This window comes from Notamacropus eugenii, chromosome 5, assembly GCF_028372415.1.
Source record: "Notamacropus eugenii isolate mMacEug1 chromosome 5, mMacEug1.pri_v2, whole genome shotgun sequence".
NCBI classification, from domain to species: domain Eukaryota; kingdom Metazoa; phylum Chordata; class Mammalia; order Diprotodontia; family Macropodidae; genus Notamacropus; species Notamacropus eugenii.
In genome coordinates, this window is record NC_092876.1 from 204,145,024 (window position 1) to 204,158,850 (window position 13,827).

Sequence of the window (13,827 nt, forward strand, 5' to 3'; positions counted from 1 at the left end):
CTGGGATGGAGTCAGAAAGATTCGTCTTCATGAGTTCAAATCTGTCCTCAGACACATACTAGCTATGTGACCCTGAGCAAGTCACTTTACCCTGTTTGTCTCATTTTCCTTTTCTGTAAAATGAACTGAAGAAGGAAATGATAAACCTCTCCACTATCTTTGCCAAGAAAACCCCAAAAGGGTCACAATGAATTGGACATGACTGAAAAATGACTCAGCAGTAAAACAACCCTCCTTCTTGCCTGACTCTGGACACTCATCAGCTTTTCAAGGCTTTTTATGGAGTGTGGCAGCTAGAACTGACTATAGTACTGTAAACCAGGGCTGACTAAGCCAGAGTACAGGGAAATCAGGGTGTATGGAATGTTTAGGAACCTTTGCTTTGAAGGCTGCTGAGCCATTGACAGGGCTGCTCATCCACCTTTGGTGTCCAACCAGTCACCCAACTCTCACTGTGGCTCCAAGACACAGTGGCCCCAGTAAAACCATCTTAGCACAGGGACTAAAACATGTTGAGGGTAACTGACAGGCTTCAGACCTGTCAGTAAGGTAGGAGGATATATACCCCAAGCATTCCACCTCTGGTGGAATGGGTAGATGAGAACAATTTGTCCCAATAGCCATGAAGGTGGTTGGAGCAGGTGCTGTGGAGGGCTTAGAGCTTGGTCAGGCATCAGAGATGCCAAGGTTACTCACTATATTCCAAGTCATTGCCAATCATATTGTCTTTTGTCCTGCCACTGAACTTTGATGGTTGAAAGAAAGTAAGGCTGACAACTTTGTGCAACTCTGCTTCACTTACATCCAATTCATGCAGGAGTCAAGACACCACCCCATGATGTCATTGTCCTCTTTGAAAACAAAGGACAAACAACCACAACAGAGGAAAATTCTTATTCCTGGAATTTATCCCTCCCTTAACATACCCTAAAATAACATGAGATTTTTTTTTTTTTAACTGCCATCTCATATTATTGGATCATTGAGCTTACAGTCTCCCCAAACCTCTAGCTCTTTTGTCCCAGTGTTATCTAACCGTGTCTCCTCTCTCATGTTTGTAAAGTTGGCTTTTGAACAAAAATCATTTATTCCTATTAAATTTATTCTTTTTTTTTAAAGTCAAAGAAAGACAAAGTTTATTAAAGATTCGCCATATTGGATTGACTCTTAGGGAGCCTAAGCATTTGTAATGCTTGTATTCACAAGCAGGCCAGATAGAATCTCAGTTAGACAGAGTCTGAGCTGGATTGAATCTGAGTACCTTCATGGAGGTGAGATGGAACTTCTATACAGAAAGTCTGTGGGAAAGATCTAGAGGTGGTCTAGTAGTCTGGGAGGCAGGTCTGAGGAGAATCTTGATGGGATTTGGGTAACTAGTGATGTAATCCAGGGTGGGAAACAGCTGGAGGCAATCAGGAGATATCAGACAATGGAAGGTTTGAGTGGGAAGCAGGTGGGGCAATCAAGAGGTAACATAAATGGCCACAGATTTGAGTATGAAAGACCAGTTTCAGTGGGGAGATTCCAGGAGAATTCAATTTGAGTATGAAAGGCCAAGTTAAGTGGGGAGATTTAAGGAGGTTCCCAGAGTCTGAACCCCACCATTCCCCCCTCAAAGAGATTGGACCCAAATTCTTTTGGGGTAAAGGGTGAAGGTCTCAGCTTCTGAAACTGCTTCTTGCTGGCAAGGGGCATAGAGCTGTCCCTGCCTCTATGCATCCTGTTCAAGGGGTATGTAGCCTGAGCAGTCATCTGGAAGTCGATGGCTTACACTCTGGAAAAGACAAATCTGGCAGACAGGGACCAAACAGGCACAAAAGGAATGTAAAGAAAAGACAATTTCTCTGGACAGAACTGAAAACAACTATGGCAAAGCCAAAACATAGAAGGGCATGTTTCATAGGAGAGTTTTTTGCTGTCAGATATCCCCTTTCTTTCCAAATTGCTCCATGAGCATGTAGAACAAGGAAAGCATATTTTGAGTAAATAAGAACATCAATTGGCCTGGGGTCAGGTGCTGAGGTATAAGTTAAGACTCCCAAAGCCTGTCCTCTCCTTTCATTAACATAGAGAGTGAAAGGCTTTTCTAGATTAGGCTTAGTTTTCAAGGTCTCAAAAGCTTTAGACTGGTCTGAGTGAGGGCCTTGAGTAGAGTCATAGAGGGGTTTAGCAATAAGATCAAACTTAGGAACCCAGAGTCTACAAAATCTAGCCATGCCTAAAAGACTGCACCTTGTTTCTTAGTGGTTGCAACAGGGATAGTGCTTTTGCTCTCAGAGGTTAAAGAGAGAGAGAGAGGGGCATGAGTTCATGGCCCAGATACTTTATGGACTGGCATGCCATCTAGACTTTGTTCAAAGAGTCCCTATAGCCTGGAGTGCCCAAGAAAGAAGGACTTCTATGGCAGCAGCCAAAGATGCAGCCTGGGTGGGGCTACAAATAAGAATATCATGCACATACTGAATTAAGCTACTACCTGGTAGTTTCAGGTCCTTTAAATCTCTTCCCAAAGTCTGGCCAAATAAATGAGGGTTATCTCGAAACCCTTTGGTCAACACTGTCCATGTTAGCTGACAGGGACTTTATTCCCCTGGAAGAGTCCATTCTAAAAATAAATTGTGAGTATTTTCCATTAGGCCTTTTTGTGGAAGGATTGCAGTGTTGCATGGAGATGAACAAGAGACAAGGATTCTGGCAGGAGGCGGAGCCAAGATAGTGAAGTAGAAAGACGCACATACACATAGCTCCGAACCCACAAACCACAGAACGGCTAGAGGGGACCAACCCAGGGCGAATTCTGCACCCAGAGACCACGGAATATTGGAGCAAGGGAGATTTCTGTTCCGGAGAGACCTGCAAACCTCTCGCGGGGGGTCCTTCGTGCCGACTGGGCGCCGGGACGGGGAGCAGAGGGCAGCCCTGCCACGGCCACGACACCATGAGGAAAAGATCCGAGAGGGCTACGGGGACGGGATCTCCAGCGGCCACGCGGGTCCCCCCACCCACAGAGGGACCTGCAAACCTCTCGCATAAGGTCCGTTGCGCTGCAGACGCGGAGCCCAGCCCGGACCTGCAGCGGCCGCGGCTCCAAGAGGCACAGATCTGAGAAGGCTGCAGAGACGGGATCTCCAGCAGTGGCACAAGCCCCCCCACCAACAGGTGACTGACGGGGGTAGGTGAGAGAGTCTCTTTGGCGGGTTGAGAGGGGAGTGGGGTGCCCCCATGGCTCGGGCCCCCCCAGGAGATAGAAGCTGAGAGGCGGCTACAGACAGGGGCTCCCCAAATGGGCGGGAGCCTGGATCCATTGTGGATGGTCTGTGCATAAACCCCCGGAGGGAACTGAGCCAGAGAGGCGGCCCTGCCCCTGACCACCTGAACTTAATTCTCACACTGAAAAGCAGCCCTGCCCCCGCCAAAAACCCTAAGGCAGGAAGCAGCATTTGAATCTCAGTCCCCAAACGCTGGCTGGGAGGACCAGGAGGCGAGGTGGGCGTGAGGAGAATATTCAGAGGTCAAGCCACTGGCTGGGGAGAATGCCAAGAAAAGGGAAAAGAAATAAAACTATGGAAAGGTACTTCCTTGGAGAAAAGACACTTCCTCCCTTCCTTTCTGATGGGGAGGAACAATGCTTGCCATCAGGCAAAGACACAGAAATCGAGGATTCTGTGTCCCAGCCCACCCAATGGGCTCGGGCCATGGAAGAGCTCAAGAGGAATTTTGAAAATCAAGTTAGAGAGGTGGAGGAAAGACTGGGAAGGGAAATGAGAGGGATGAGGGAGAAGCATGAAAAGCAGATCAGCTCCCTGCTAAAGGAGAACCAAAAAAATCTTGAAGAAATTGGCACCTTGAGAACTAGCCTAACTCAGTTGGCAAGGGAGGTGCAAGGGGCCAATGAGGAGAAGAATGCTTTCAAAAGCAGAATAAACCAAATGGAAAAGGAAATTCAAAAGCTCACTGAAGAAAATAGATCTTTCAAAACTGGAATGGTACAGATGGACGCTAAGGACTTTATGAAAAAGACAGATATCTCAGAACATACCGCGCAGATTCGAAAAATGGAAGATAATGTGAAATATCTTATTGGAAAAACAACTGACCTGGAAAATAGAATCAGGAGAGACAATGTAAAAATTCTGGGACTACCTGAAAACCATGATCAAAAGAAGAGCCTAGACATCATCTTCCATGAAATTATCAAGGAAAATTGCCCTGAGATTCTAGAACCAGAAGGCAAAATAAATATTCAAGGAATCCGCAGAACACCGCATGAAAGAGATCCAAAAAGAGAAACTCCTAGGAGCATTGTGGCCAAATTCCAGAACTCCCAGGTGAAAGAGAAAACATTACAAGCAGCTAGAAAGAAACAATTCAAGTATTGTGGAAATACAATCAGGATAGCACAAGATCTGGCACCCTCTACATTGAGGGATAGAAGGGAATGGAATAGGATATTCCAGAAGTCAAAGGAACTAGGACTGAAGCCAAGAATCACCTACCCAGCAAAACTGAGTATAATACTTCAGGAGAAAAAATGGTCTTTCAATGAAATAGAGGACTTTCAAATTTTCCTGATGAAAAGACCAGAGCTGGAAAGAAAATTTGACTTTCTAACACAAGAATGAAGAGAACCATGAAAAGGTGAACAGCAAAGAGAAGTCATAAGGGACTTACTAAAGTTGAACTGTTTACATTCCTACATGGAAAGACAATATTTGTAACTCTTGAAACATTTCAGTATCTGGGTACTGGGTGGGAGTACACACACACACACATGCACACACGCACACATACATAGAGACAGAGTGCACAGAGTAAATTGAAGAGGATGGGATCATATCTTCAAAAAAAAATGAAATCAAGCAGTGAGAGAGAAATATTGGGAGGAGAAAGGAAGAAGTTATATGGGGCAAATTATCTCTCATAAAAGAGGCAAGCAAAAGACTTATTAGTGGTGGGATAAAGAGGGGAGGCAAGAGAAAAACATGAGGTCTACTCTCATCACATTCCACTAAAGGAAAGAATATAATGCACACTCATTTTGATAGGAAAACCTATCTCATAATACAGGAGAGTGGGGGACAGGGGCACAAGCAGGGTGGGGGGGAGGATGGAAGGGAGGGCATGGGGAGAAGAATGCAATACGAGGTCGACACTCATGGGGAGGGAAAGGACCATAAGAAAATAGAAGTAATGGGGGACAGGATAGGATGGAGGGAAATATAGTTAGTCCTATACAACACAACTAGTATGGAAATCATTTGCAAAACTAAACAGATATGGCCTATATTGAATTGCCTGTCTTCCAAGGGGAAGGGGTGGAGAGGGAGGGAGCTAAAGAAGTTGGAACTCAAAGTGTTATGACCAAATGTAATGTTCTTACCACTGGGTAACAAGAAATACAGGTTAAGGGGTCAAGAAAGCTATCTGGCCCTACAGGACAAAAGAGAAGATGGAGACAAGGGCAGGGAGGGGAGAATAGAGGAGAGAGCAGATAGGTCACAGGGGCAATTAGAAAGCGTGGGTTTGGGGGGGGAGGGGATAAAAGGGGAGAAAATTTGTAACCCAAAATTGTGTGAAAATAAATGTTAAAAGTTAAATAAAAAATAAAAATAAAAATAAATAAATAAATAAAAAACACTTTTACCTTCAAAAAAAAAAAAAAAGAGACAAGGATTCTACACTTAAGGAATTTTTCAATTAAAGATTGTAGTCCTTCCCAGGCCTCAGGCTTAATCAGATATTGACCATGAAGAAGGAACACTTTAGGATCTGGGAGGCTAACTAGGGCTGGGATTGCCCTGAAATTCCAGGATTGCAAACAATTGTCCTGCCTCCCACACTTCCAAGCAAACATGGGGAGATCTAGTGAAAGGAGGCAAAAGGGAGATGGGAAGTTATTAAATTTATTCTTATTAGATTCAATCCATATTCTAGCTTGCCAAGATCTTTCTCAGTGAACTTGACAGTCTAGATTGAGTCTTGACCATTACCAAATGTATTGATTATAAAACTCTTCATTAGAATACTGTTCTCCGAACAGGTCCAAGTTCCATTCAATTACAAGATTTTCACCGTGCTCCTCTACTTCAAAGCCTTTGTCTCCTTTTCTGCTGCCATATACTTCTGTTGAGGATCTGGACTCATGACAGTAATAGGTGGAGAAGACAAAAGAAATTAATATGGAATCTTTACAGGAAGGAATCATGAAAGCTGTTACTTGAAAATGACTTAACAATAACTTATACTAAAGTCCCTTGTAAATTTTGTGAAAATATATGCATAGCCACACCCCCTCTTAGGGCTTAGTAATGACCACAGACAGCTTTTTATGGCCTCCCTGGACTTTCTATCATTTTCTGCATCAAATAGCCAGGTTGGTTTCCTTTGTTCAGAAACCATCATAAATGCATACATTACCCACAAGGCCACTTCTGATTAACTGCTTCCTACAAAAGCATAAAAATAAAAAGTGATAAATCTGTCTATCTCACCTTAATTGGAATTCAAGCAACTAAAATAAAAGGCGGCAGCAGAGGGACCTCAGTAAAACACTTAACACACTGAGGTTTTTAAATAAATATAGAATCAATCTACAAGCCTGAGAATTATCCATCACCCAAATAGTACACAATTCAAAGAGCACAACCTCCACATCCTGCTTTAGGATATTTGTGGGAACTCATAGTCATTTGAGAAACAGCTCTGGCTGTGCTGGCATCACCTCAGAGGTTTTCTGAAGAGGCAGAGGAAGAAAATAAATTTTTCAAAATGCAAAACTGTTTTTCTTTTGATTACTAGCAAAAGTTAGCTTGAACAAAGCAGCTATTTTTATCTCCTGTGTTATTAAAACCACATCTGTAAATAAACTGCACTGCTCATTTAAAGCTCAGATGTTCCTGTTGTTGTCACTTCACCTCACTATTCATGCAGCTTCATAATGCTTTGGTTGCCTTGGTAATAGTTCAAACCTTTTTAAATGACTATCCAAGCTCTACCTTATTTATGAACTTCCATTCAGATATATTCCTCTTTCTCTGTGTGCTTTTTCTTTCTAAATTTTAAGTTATTCTCCATTTTCTAAATACGTTTCAACTTAACATTATTTCTTTCTCATTTTCTTCAAATGGAAAATTGAGGGGTTAGGTATATCTAGATAGATACACATATACGTGTATACATATATATATATATATATATATATATACATATATACACATAGATATATGCTTACATACACATATACGTATATACAATTGAAGAGAGATATTTGCATTCAGTTTTAAATACCATTATGATTAAGGTCCAAACTCTACCAGCATGGAGAACAGTTTATGTCCATCCTGCTTGTGTCTGCTACAAGCCCTGTGACCCAGTGGGGGGAAGAACTGTTCCAGAACAATTATTCAGAGTAGGCAGAGTGGGTAGGTATATTGTCAGAATGGCTATGCATTTTTCATCTGTTCTTCCCACTTTTTCCCTCCAGAACCATCAGAGTGATATATCAACCCCCTCTAGAATTAGTTGATCTATTTGCTGAGTGGTTCCACAAGTCAGAACACAGCTGCTTCAGTGGTTAGGACTTTCTCTAGGGTTTCTCAGAATAGAGGGGGAGACTGTTAACTATTCTCATACATAAAAGTTTTCCATTTATTTTCTCTTTATCTTTGCATACGGGCAAGTCTTGGAGCCCTGGGCTGTAAATCATAAACTAAGCCCCAAACTTGCTTATCCTAATGACTCACTATAGGGAACTTGCTATCATGAAAGAATCCTAGAACTTAGAGATGGGAGAGAGCAAAAGAGACCATTTATCTAGCTCCCTACCTTCTAGAAGCTGAGGTATTGTCGAGATACCCGCAGCCCAAGAAGAGGCCAGTTTGGTAAAGCCAGATAATAGCTGGTCTTAAAATCCTGGCACTGATTTGAGAATGGCTAAACAAACTGAAATGAAAAGACTTTACATTGTAAGAAATAACAAATATGAAGAATTCTTCAGAATTTAGGAAAACATGGACTTATATAGAATGAAATAAGCAGAACCAGGAAAATAAGATTCACAGTGACCACAACAATGTACTTAGAAAGAAATTAAGGAAAAAGAAAACTGAGTAACTAAGTATAGCCCTGGAGAAAAGATGATGAATAAATGTAGGGGGGGTGGTGGGTCCATTCTTCCTATAGTTTGAGGGGAAAGGAGTCTTCTACTAGCCCCTAATTACCTCTCATTGACTGGCCAACAATAGGCCTTAGCACAAGCCCCACTTAATCATTGTTTGGGCCTTGATGACTCAGAATGAATATTTCTCTTTTGGCCAGAAATCCTGAGAGTCTTCCCTCCCGGATTGATTTTTTTTTTTTTGACTAGGGAAAAGAGGCCATTTTTTGCCTCATTTCTTACCTTGCCTTAATCACTGGATGGACACTGCTTCAGTCAAACTAAGACTCAGGAAAGACCTTATCTTAAAAGGTCAAGGTCCACCACTGTGTCCTGGGCCATCTCCAGTCATCCTGATCTATATCTTGCCAGTGGGCCTAGATGGCTCCTGAGGAGAAAGTGAGACTGGTAACTTTGCACAGCTATCTCTTGCTTTAGTCCCATTCACTTGTAAGCCATGGCATCACCTTCCTTATGTCATGGTCCTCTTCGAGAATGAAGGACCAACAGCACCAACTTCATGGGCTCGGTAGTCAACTCCCCTCTCTCTGTGCTCATAATTCTGAGTCTATCACCTGTGATATCTATTCATCTGTTCATCCAACTGGTGGAGCTCAAGTGCCCCACTCACTGGAGCTTTAACTTTCTGTTTTAATCCATTACTCAGTGTTTCAGTCAATACCACTTCCTTTCAATCCAAAATAGTTACATATACTTTCAGACTTGGTTAATAGTCTGATTAGTTTTGCTGAACTGTTTCTTTTTTCTTTAGTCTTTGTTTTAAGGTATAGAGGGTAAGGGTAGGAGAAAGAGGTAAATATTTCAATATTTATAAATGAAGATAATGTAAAAAACAAAAGATATATATTTGAAAAAAGTTAAACCCAAGCAAAGGAGTTAAGAAAATTCAGGTCTAACACAGTTTACCTCACTCAGCACAAAGGTTCACTGTAAGTCATCCTCATTATCCCAAACAACACTATTAATCAAATAATTACATACCGTATTAAGTTAGCTACAATTTTTTTAAGCTATGTAGACCTATATCCCACCCGTTGGGAATTTTCATTCTCTCAAATGGCTTTTTTTCCCCTGTCCTTACAATTTTGTGAGTCAGCAGAATCCACAGTCAGTGAGCAAACAGCCAATGGAGATGTTGATATAAGATTCATGAGGTGCAACCTATTACACAAAGCAGAGGCCATTATCACACATGAATATAAAGCAGTTTGACTTAAGTGGTTCTTCTTTTATGCATGAATAATAAATAAAAATAAATTAATCTATGACATAATGTGTCACAAAATCAGAAATCTGAGCTATCATTCAGAGTTCAGTAATTATTGCACCAAATTGTTTGGCACTTCAAGGATATCACTGATACATTCAAAAAGATTTTTTAAAAATCTTTTAGCAAAGAAGTATACTGATGAAGAACTTTTAAAATTTATAAAACTTTCTTGCTGAAAATCTTTGACATGAAGATTCTGAGGTAGACTTTTTTGCCCTAGAGGAGGCTTTGGGCCAATGGCTATTACAATTAACTTAAGGATAAACTCTGTGTTCATTAGGAAAAGTCTCGCAAATCATCACTATGCTTTCCCAATATGACACAGAGCTTGTATCATCAGCAATGTCATTTTTCTTTAATGAAAAATTTTCAAACACTGACCAGCTTTGAACAGGAAAAATGGGGACAGGGAAGACAATCAAAAAAGTTTAATTGTTTTTATAACAGATTTAAATATGTGTTCTAGATTCAAGACTTTTCTGTGGACCATAAACCCACTAGGGAGTCCCTGTGCTTCTATATTTGGTGTGATTTTATGAGAGAAAATGAGCCCAGGATGAGGTTTATGCAATGGAAAAGACTACCACTTCTGATTGTGTGCTATGATAAAGGCTCAGGAAGTACCTTATTCTTTCAGATTTCTAACCCACTGAAACAGTTTGATCTTATGACATGCCCCAGGTATAGCCAATGAAGATTCAGGATTTAACAATTTAATTGAACAAACATTAAGTAGCTACTGTTTACAAAGCACTGAGTTCAGTGTCAGTGGAAATATGAAATGTTAATAAGATTTTGCCTCTACCTTCACTGACATTCCAATCCACTGGACGAGAGGAATCTGTCACAAATACCTTCTCAAAAACTCTGGTGCTTCTGTGATCCAATGATGCACATCACAACCCATCCTGTGCAACTCTTGGCCTTGATTTTCCATGAATTTTCTTCAAGAGGGCCCACCCAGCCTTACTTTCTCCTGAAATCATGAGAGTAACATTGGATCACTCTGGTCATCCTTACCAGACCTTAGGATCCCTCTTCTATTGATACAGTTCCCAAATGACACCTTTAATTCTTATTCTTCAGAGTTCCTCATCGATTATACACTTATTTGCTTATTCACTTCTACTGTTGATTTTCATTTTTAATTCTTAGAGACCATTGTCTCTAAGTCATACTATATACAGTAGCCCAGATAAGATGGTATTTAAAAGACGGTTCTTTGATTTTACAGGTTTGGAGTTATTAGGGGAACTTTGTAATTTCTCAAAGGCAATCCAGACTATTTTCTTCCTATTCAACTCTGGACCCAACTCATTACCTGTCTGTGCAGTCCATTCTAAATACAACTAGTGATAGACAAGCATTATAGACTATATTCAAATATATGTTGTAATTGGAAAACAGATTATCTTCATCCTGTTGGTCTTTCCTGTATATGTAATGAGACCATGCTCTTTTGAGTGATTACAAATTCCTTCTAGGAAGCTTTACAATGTTCTAGGGCTTTATGTAATCAGCAAAAGGTCACCTATAAATAGGAGGGTCTAAAAGTCCTCACCGTCCATAAGGAAATTCTCTTCCATGCAGGATCACCTCCATCAGAGGGTTGAATACCTTTGAGAAGCATATGCTTTACTGCTTTGTGTCTTACCAGATGTTTTTGATCTGAAGTTCATTGAACAGGATTATCTCTGTTATTATATCTCTCAAGGAATCTTGAATAATGCAGATATATTAATAGGATACCCTGTTATAAAGGATCCTTACATATTCCTTTACCAGATCAAAATGCCTTTGTTTTTCCTGCATTAAATACCAGTTGTGTGACCCTGGAAGCCCCAGTTTCTTCAACTATAAAATAGGAAAATAATACCACAATAATTCTATATTGTGAAATTCAGATGAAATAGCATATGCAAAGTACTTTGTAAACCTTTCAGAAATGTATAAATTTTAACTATTATGGAATATAGAGCTTGTTACAAATGTTTTCTGTTTTCTATTTGTTGTCCTTCTGTTTCAATCTTTAAATGCCCTTGGAATGACTTTCCCTAGTTGGATACCTTGCCAAGTTTTCTTAGAACTAGTTTTACCCTCCATTGCCCCTTTCTACTTTACGAGACAGTACTGCTCATAATTGTCCATCATCCTTCGCTGTAAGGTTTTACAGACAACTTTATATTCCAGTCCAGTGTTGCTTTCACAGCCATCTCTTTCTATTTGGCAAGTGAGTCAGATATTTGCTTTCCAAGGTGCTCCTTGGGATCTTTTGGTGTCCTGCTGGTAATCAATTTATATTGGTTAAATTTCTGGATAACATTATTACAGTTCGTGTTATTTCTGTTGTTTATTTTCAATTTTTTGGTTGTCAGTTACTTGTTTAAGTTGAGAATTAAGTTGTTTCAATTATATGCCATACATTTTTCTTGTTGTTATTCTTCTTTCCATTTTTAACTAATTCTGATCTTAGCTCTGAGGAGGTGTGTACATAGACCACTTACTTCAGGAATCACTTGCAAATTAATAATGAGTCCTTTACTTTCTACTAAAATACAACTTATTTCATTTTTATGACTTTATTTGGTGCTCATCTCCCCTGAGTCTACCAATTCTTTTTCCAAAGAAAATATGTACATTATATTTACAAGTTTTTAACTTTTCTCATCCCTTCTTCCAGAACTATGCTTTCCCTTATTTCTTTATACCTTCCTCACCTTTTTGTTGAAGTCCTCAAATATCAGAGGGCACATTGCTTTAATTTGTAGGTTTTAATAAGGTTTTCCTAGAATATGACAGGGTCTTCCTGGTTTCCTATATCCCTGTCTCCATCTTCCCAGCCCCAGAAACCTCTAATTTAGTCCTTGACTCAGAAGCTAAGAACTAGGTAAATTACCTAACCTATTTGAGACACAGTTTGCATATCTATAAAATTAGTAGTAAAAAAAAAATCTCTAATATTATTCCCACCTCCAAATCTATGGACTGATGGTCCATAAAAGAGTCAGTCCAAAATGCAATCAAAAAAAAAAAATTGAATCTTAGAAAAACTCAATGCCTTTGATGGAATTAGTCCTAAATTCCATCAAATAACTAATCATTTCACTGAAAACTATTAGCTAGTAACCAGTGAAAAGCCATCCAATTTAGCCAAAATGGTAGAACTGGATCTTGTGGGTAGAAGAGTATTAGAAAACTCCAGTTGTAGATGGAGTCTTTATTTTCTCTTTTTGTTATGTTTGGTTTTGTTTAGTTTTACTCATGCTTTCTCCCATTCATTTCATTTCTTACATGCAACATGACTAAAGTGAAAATGCTTTTAATAAGATTGTATATCTAGAGCCCATATAAGATTGCACGCCATCTTGAGGAGAGAGGGAGGGGGAGAAAATGTAAAACTTATGGAAGTGATTGATGAAAATTGAAAACAAATAAATAAATTTGGAGAGGAAAAAAAGAGGGAGACTTTGAGGGCTTGACTACATTTTCTGTCACTTAAAATCAACATCCAAAAGATTTCATGTAGGGAGAAGGGGTCGTATAAAATAAGGGACGTATTGGAGGCGGAGATTATTTCCTTTTCTAACACTGTGTATGAGAGGAGTAATGATGCAGGGAAGACTCATAATCAGAGCTAAGGTCAGGTTGGGTTAGAATTGTTTTCAATAATTTTGGACTGAGATCCTTTCTTAAGGGTCTGAGTTGCAGAACGTTAGTAATACCAACTAATTTCATGGTCCGTGATTGAACATAAGGCTTTAATTCAATTGTGGATTTCTCCCCCGATATTTTAAATAGCAAACACAGTGTGAATTCTTAATATTCAGCCAGAGACTGGCATTGTTATTTATAATATAGGCAAGAAGGTTTTTTAAGCACCTAGTCATTAGTTCTTTTTTTCTAAATCTGTCACACTGGAGGAGAAGACTTAATCCATATGATATAGGAAAAAAAGGATTGCTGTGAATTGGATCTCCAAAAACCAAGATTTCTAAGAAGAAATTTCTGTACATGCAAAATCATTATCTTAGAAATATCATAGGTACATGTACTGTGTGCATCTGTTCAATGGAACAAGAAAGCTATATAGTTGGATTCTTAGGATTAGTCACTTTTTACTCTTTGTCTCTCACCAAATCTTATTAATTCTACCTCTAAAATATCTCTGGAGAACTGACCCCTTCCTGTTCTCCACTGCTGCCTCCCTAGTTAAAGTCCTCATTACAATATACCTAGGCTATTTGATTTGCCTCCCAACTACTCTTCCTACCTTTAAGTCTCTCCTTTCTCTAACTCACTTTGTCGTTAAATCATTTTTCAGTCATCTCTGACTCTCCATGGTCCCATTTTAGCATTTTCTTGGTGAAGATACTGCAGTGGT

General features: G+C 39.7%; 1 long non-coding RNA gene across 1 annotated transcript in view; it reads right to left on the reverse strand.

The window, feature by feature from the left end:
- Positions 1–13,827, reverse strand: part of LOC140505680 (uncharacterized) — a 30,563-nt gene that overhangs the window by 1,827 nt on the left and 14,909 nt on the right. Inside the window, exons 3-6 of the long non-coding RNA XR_011967609.1 lie at positions 10,252–10,422; positions 9,258–9,337; positions 8,399–8,543; positions 5,991–6,134 (exon numbers count right to left, since the gene is read on the reverse strand). This is a non-coding gene — a long non-coding RNA (uncharacterized lncRNA). The remainder of the gene's footprint in view (positions 1–5,990; positions 6,135–8,398; positions 8,544–9,257; positions 9,338–10,251; positions 10,423–13,827) is intronic.